Here is a 7,222-nt window from a genome sequence, read left to right on the forward strand (position 1 = left end):
TCTAATAAGAAATATATATTTGGTCTTTGTTCCCAGTCCCTGATAAATAGCTCCTAAAACCTTTGTAAATTCGTAAGTGATAAGAGCATTATTAGGGGCACCTTTTATTTTATTGACTCTGGGTGAGCTCCTGGATGGCTCCTAGATGGAGGCTGGTCACCAGAAAGACCAAGCTGTGATAGAAGCTTGGAATTTTCAGCCCCACCCCTATCCTCCAGAGAAGGGAGAGGGGCTGGAAAATGGAGTTAATAATTTATCATGCTTAGGTGAGGAAGCCTCTATAAAATCCCAATAGTAAATTCAGAGAGCTTCCAAGTGGGTGAACATATCCACATACCAAGAAGATAACGCACCCCAATTTTATGGAGACAGAAACTCCTGCACCCAGGACCTTCCTAGATTTCGCCTCATGTATCTCTTCATCTGGGTCCTTTATCATATCCTTTAATAAACTGGTAAACATAAGTGTTTCCCTGAGTTTCATGAGTCATTCTAGCAAACTAACAGAAGAGGGTTGTGGGAACCTCCAATTTGTAGCCAAGTCAGACAGAAGTTGTGGGTAACCAGGGGACCTACTACATGCAATTGACAACTGAGGTGGGATGAGAGCAGTCTTGTGGAACTGAGCTTTTAACCTGTGGGATCTGACAGTTAAATTGTAGAACACCCAGCTGGTGTCCTGAAGAATGGCTTCATGTCAGGGGGAAAACTCCCGCATATTTGGTGACCAGAAGTATCAGAAGTGTTGTGAGTATGGCAGTAGTGTGAGGGTAAAGGAGAAACATAGGAGAACTGTAGGTTTTTCCAATTGAATCAAATAAGATAATGGTTCTTTGTGTTTAATGTTAACATTTTTAAAATGCTACTAGAACAAAAATACTATACCATTTTGTTTTGGTGGGAAAATTGTTAAATATCCATTGTAAAATTTTAGAACAAAAATACATACATTGTTAAGTTAATGCAGAATAGTTCTTGTTCCATCTAAATAGCAGCAAACAGTTTTGTAGAGAGTAACTTTAAGCTAATCGAGATAACTCATGCCACTAAGAAAAAATAATAGAAAGAAATACTTAGAGAAATGCAATTTAGTAGTCACAAAATTCAAAGAAATGTTGACAACTTTTGATTCCATTCAACAAATCAACGGTATCTTTATTTTTCATCAGCGACATTCCATATTTTAATCTGAGCCTAGCAGATTTTTAATTTGGAGTTTGAAGCCTTTCAGTTGCATTAGTTTTTTACAGAACTTCCTTAATGCTAGATTCGTGATTAAAATGCATGTGTAATTTTCTTTTAATGCCATTGCTATTGTTTAGGTAACAAGAAAAACATCAGATAATTGGCTTTGAAGAGTACAATCCTGTAGCTGTCATCCATCTCCGATATGAACCACATTTGATTTTCAAAGGGTATAGATAGTCTCTTCATTTCTTTAAAAAGTGTAATTTTACATCTTGCATTTTTAAAAAGAGCTGGGTCATAATTTTAGATGCATGCTTTTAATTAATGTACTTGCACTTGTCACCTTTGGGAACATACCTTTGCCTGTATAATCTGAGTTTATTTATAACATTTGGAATATATATTGCTTAAATCTATGAACTCAAGATACTGTGATAAATATCCATTAAAAAAAAAAAACACCGTAAGCTATGGTAATTGGTTGTACATGCTTAAAGTGTTAACTAAAAATAAATAACCTAATAAGTAAATAAATATATCTAATAGGCTCCTGTGTATCATGAGGCCGCACAAGACTCTAGTCAAGCAAATGATCACTTATTAACCATAAGCCTCTGAGGACAAGGACTATAGCTTATATATCTTTTTATCTATCAGGTCTAATACAATAGGATCTAATAAACATTTAGAAGATGAATGAATGAACAACGTGTTTCTTTTAAGGGTAGCCAAGTGACTCGTACCTCTTTGAGCTTCTCCAGTTGGCTAGCACAATGTTTTGTCTAGAGTGGACAACATTTACTGATTGCATGAGTGATAAAAGAAAGGGAAAGGTCTCTTTTGTCTTTCTCACCAGGTAATGCTATTGTTCTAGATATTAAAGAATATGCATTTTCCACCCAGCTTGTCATAGGCACCACAGTATGTCAAGGGCTTGGGTAAACAAGATGTGCCCTATGCATCAGCCATTCCACCCCGACCCTTGCCTTTTTTTTGAACCTATAACAATTTACTGAAGAGTTGCTTTATAATTATTCCTTTGTTTAAAAAAGATAGAGTGATTTATTGCTTTGATAATGAGGAAAGAAAATGAAAAAAACCTAATTTGTATGAACTCAGTTCATATTTTCTCTTCTCCCACTTCATTTATAAAGGAGCATATAATTTATCAGGGAGGTCTCAAACTGGTGTCATACCTAATCCAATTTATGAAAATTTTTGACAGCCTAACATTGGCCTTTTAAAAATAAAATTAATTGATCTACCACATAATATTCTTAGTTACAAGCAAGAAAAACTGACTAATTTAACAGAAGGGAATTTGTGAATATGCTCTTAGTTGGCTCCAGAATCCAAAGGAGGGTAAAGGAACAGGCTCAGGGCCAAGCAGCCAGGAATACCACACAAAATCACACAGCAGAGCCAACTCATCCAGTCAAGACCACACAGATATCACCCTCGCAGGATACATGCTGTAATCTGCACCTCAGACACAGTTACTGCTGCTGGCACCGAAGTCCCTGTTCCCCTGGGAACTTGACTATTTGGCCACCATAGGGTTTCCCACAGTCCCTGCTTCTTTGTATCATTAACTCAGAAGTTCAGGGCAGATACCTGTAATCCACAGAGCCTAGATCATGTGAGCAGGTAAAGGAGATTGGGCAGTCACTAGAGATGCAGAGAGAGTTGAGCCACACTACCTGCTACCATTGTGTCTCTTTCTTGCTAATTTTCAAATAACTGCCTCCTGCTTCCCGACCTTTGCCTCTTTCAAGTTTAGAATCCCTAAACAGGCTTAGTAATTTGCACATTCATTGACAAATTAACACAGTTGGAAGCACTAAGTTAAGAAGTCTAATAGCTGGCTGTTCTTGGTAAATATTTATTAGATCATTTTTAGACAGTGGTAATGCATTCAATTAATATTTATGAATGTAGAATAGAAAGCTCTAAATGGTCTAATACGGCAGTAAATGGTCTAATGGTTATGATTGCGCTCTTCCAGTATTCCTTTAAAATTCAGAATTAGCTTCTAAATAGAGTTTGTGAGTGCCTTGAGAAACCAATTAAAATCTTAATCCCTATACGAAGTGATTTTCTTTTTCTGCATTATTGTGTGGGCTCACTGTTTCTTGGTCCATCAGCTGCACTGTCAACTATGGCCCCTCTCCAATAACCTTTAATCCATCTAACAGAGTGAGCAATCAAACAGCTCGGTGAAAATTTACTTGAGTTCAATAAATTCTTGGATACGCTCATTAATTTTCTCAAAAAGCTTCCAAGAGGGTAAGTGGTGGCCTAGAATATATTTATTTATGAGTTGCTTGGCATGTAGTCATGGCCTTAATTTCACATACAGAGAAATGCTTTTAGCTGCAAGCATTTTAACTTCTGTTCAGAACACAACAAACTCATCCTCTAAAATCGTGGCAATTAATTTATTGCTAAACTTTAGAGGGGTTTTAATAAAACCCAGCCATGTCAGTAAAAGTTATAAACAATAAAGAATGTTGTTTATACAGATATTTGGTAAGCTTTTTCTTTCAGACATTTTCTGGTTTGTGTAATCCACCAATACTGCTGTTTTGTTTTAGAACGGACTGAGTTGCAAATGAATAAAATTCCTTTCACAGGGTCTCATGATGAGATTATGGGACTCCATTGCTTTTCCTTCTGGTTTCCACTCCCTATTCCTTCAGATATAATTAAATTAGCCAATTTAACGTTTACCTTGGAATTATCAGTTAGGTTAGTTTTATTTTATTTTTTTAATCTAGAGAGTGGTTTAAAAAAATGTTTTAAAGTAAACTCTATTGAAATGCAACATCTACATAAAAACATGCAGATCTTAAGTTGTACGGTTCAACGGAATTTTCACAAACTGGACACACCTGTGTAAATAGTGCCAGCTAAGAAAAAGAACATAAACAGGACCCATATGTCCTGCCTTAGACCCTGACTCCAAGAAGATGCCACTCTCCTGACTTTTATACTATAGACTACTTTTGCTTATTTTTGAACTTTATATAAATGGAAACATGCAGCATGTATAACTTTAGGACTGGCTTCTTTCACTCCACTTTACGGTTAGGAAAGACAATGGGTTGGGACATGTAACAATAGTTTGTTTATTCTCGTTAAATACACTATAGTTTACTTTATCTATTCTATTATTGATAGACTTTTGGGTTTCTTTTAGTTCAGGGCTATTACGAATAGTGCTGTTCTTGTGCACGTCTCTGGTAAATTTATGTGTTCATTTCTGTTGGAGATACGTCTAGGAATTGAATTGTCAGGTCATAGGGCTTCACTTGGTATCGGCTGTCTTCATTATGATAGGTTCAATAATGTGCTGGAGTTGGTTCTCACCAGCGAGCAGGAGCCAACAATTAAATTTTCAGTAACTTTGAGAGCTGGTTGTTAAAACACAACCATTATTAAAGATTAAATTATACAAACTTAAATAAATTATATTAGAAATAAGTATTCAAAATTCATCACCTTCTAATATTTTACTACATTTGACTATCATCCGTGCTATTAAGGTTATTTACATCAATTGTATCCATATGGCAGAAGTACTATATAATGCACTGCTGTGCAGCTCTTCAGCAATATCCTGTGGGTGCTCTGCAATTGACCACAATGGAGTGTTTACCCCATGGAAACTGAGAAATGCTATTAATCGGGGCTTGATTTATTGTTCTGGTGATTTTTATAGACTTAAGAAAATGATAGGTAAAATGTTAATAATGCAGATTAAACTCAAAGCATTATGTTTGTAGCTGATATGTTGTGAAGAGCTAAAAAAAAGTAAGCAACACATGGTTGAATTATAATCTTAGATATGGATACAAGACCAGCAAAAATCAACAAAAGCATTCTGTAAGAATCATTTGGCTATATGGAATTTACAGTAAAGAATATATATTATATCATATATTTTATTATTGTCGATTTGTTATGCATACACACTTTCTTTTCTCCCTCTAGAAAGCCAATTGTCAAACATTTACCAGCTCGCCTCTAGTTACAGTGCTGTCACACCGTAATTTGAATTTACTTTCCCTGATGACTAAGAAAGTTGAGTACATTTTCATAAGTTAACTGGTCACTAGAATATTTTTTTTGTAAAGTCCTTATTAAGTATTTTGTCCATTTTCCTACGGTGTTCTTTTTCTTATTGATTTGTAGAAATTCTTTATATATTTTTGATGAGTCCTTTATTGAATATATGTATTGCAAATGTCTTCTCCCAATGTGTGATTTGCCTTTTCACTTTCTTAATGGTGCTTTTTATGTAGAGGGGTTCTAAATTTTCAGTTAGTACAATTTATCAACCCTTTCCTTTGCAGTTAGTGCTGTGTGTGTCCAGTTTGAGAAATATTTACTATTTCTGAGGTGCCTGAGTTTCCTTTGAGAAGCTTTGCTGTTTTACTTTTTATATTTAGTTCTGTAGTCCACTTGGAATCAATTTTTTTCTTTATAATGTGAGGTAGAAGCTCATTTTTGTTGTTGTTGTTGTTCAAATGGATACCCAAATGGGCCAGAACCATTTGTTAAAACAACATCTATTCACCATTGTACTGCAGTATTCTTTTTCTCATAATCAAGGGACTGTGTTGTGAGTTTTACAGGACAGCTTTAAATCAATGAAACGATGGATTTTTGCATTTTACAAATATTCTATCATCTCATTCATTTTAATAATTCATCCAAAATAGAAGAGATTTTATTTCAGATGGTTAGGGAATAATTTGTCTCACCTCAAATCAATAATGTTTATTGATTTCCACTATGAACAATTTCCCTGGGCTAGCCTCTGAGAGTAAACTCTCCCCCGACACACACACAAAATCAACTCTACACACTCGGTCCCTTTACCCTTTTTTCTCTTTTCCAAGCACATTGACACTGAAAGTCATAAAATAAGCATTTCTGTCAATGTCTTCCTTTTATAGATCTTTATCATTAGATTTTTTGATAACTTTCAAACTGTTTTTCATAATATTAAAGTAATTTCTTTCATAAAATTAAAGCCAGTTCTGAAAAAAAAAATTATCTATTGAGCAGGCCAATGTCTATGTCTATAAACTTATGAGGAAGAGTAGATTTACTTATCAATAAAGATTGATTGACTATTTTTCAAAAGGGAAAACAGGAGCCTTTGTTGATCATGACAGTTTGATTTTTTTTCTATTTGCAGGATAATGCACCTTAGAAATAATTAAAATAAAATCCATTCAAGAAGTAAATATAAATGAGAATATAATGTCTAATATATGGGAATTAATTTCTTAATTCTGATATTGATTCTATTGTTCAGAAAGAAAGGCCCACATTGCAATTGCATATGTGGAGCATTTTATAAAACAATGGATAGTAGATTTTCTCTTCTTTCAGTTAGATTTTTTTTTAATGGTGACATTGGTTAACGAAATTCAAAAAGTTTTAGCTGTACACTTTAACAGTAAGGCATATATATATTTACACTGTGTATGATAGTTTGATTTTACAAAAAAACTAATCTTCCACTAGAGGGCATCTTTACCCCATTTGGTCTTTTGTAAAAATAACAGTAATTAATCTTTTGCTTAATGTTGTAATATTTATTATCTTTCAACTACACCTGACTCTAAGGAGAAAGTTGTGAATGATCCTGATATTAAAAGAGCTCTTAGAAACACACATACAATCTTTTGCTTTAACAGATTCAGTATTAATAACTATTACTCTTATGAAATTATCTTTGAAACTGATCATCATCCTTGTCTCCTCTCTTCCACAAAAAAGAAAAGAAAAGCACTTGCAATATGGGCAGCATAAATACAATCAGCCACTAAAATGTTTATTATATAATTTATTATGTACTCTATAAAGTAGATTTCCATCACAAAGGAAAAGGTAGATACATTTAACTCAATATAAAAATTAAATATTTGAATCTAAAGTAAAAATATGAACAAAATTGAAATGCAAATAACAACGGAGAAAAATAATTGTCACAAATATGCAAATGGTTAACAGAATTAAT

The sequence above is a fragment of the Pteropus medius genome, unplaced genomic scaffold, assembly GCF_902729225.1.
Source record: "Pteropus medius unplaced genomic scaffold, Ma_sr-lr_union100, whole genome shotgun sequence".
NCBI classification, from domain to species: Eukaryota; Metazoa; Chordata; class Mammalia; order Chiroptera; family Pteropodidae; genus Pteropus; species Pteropus medius.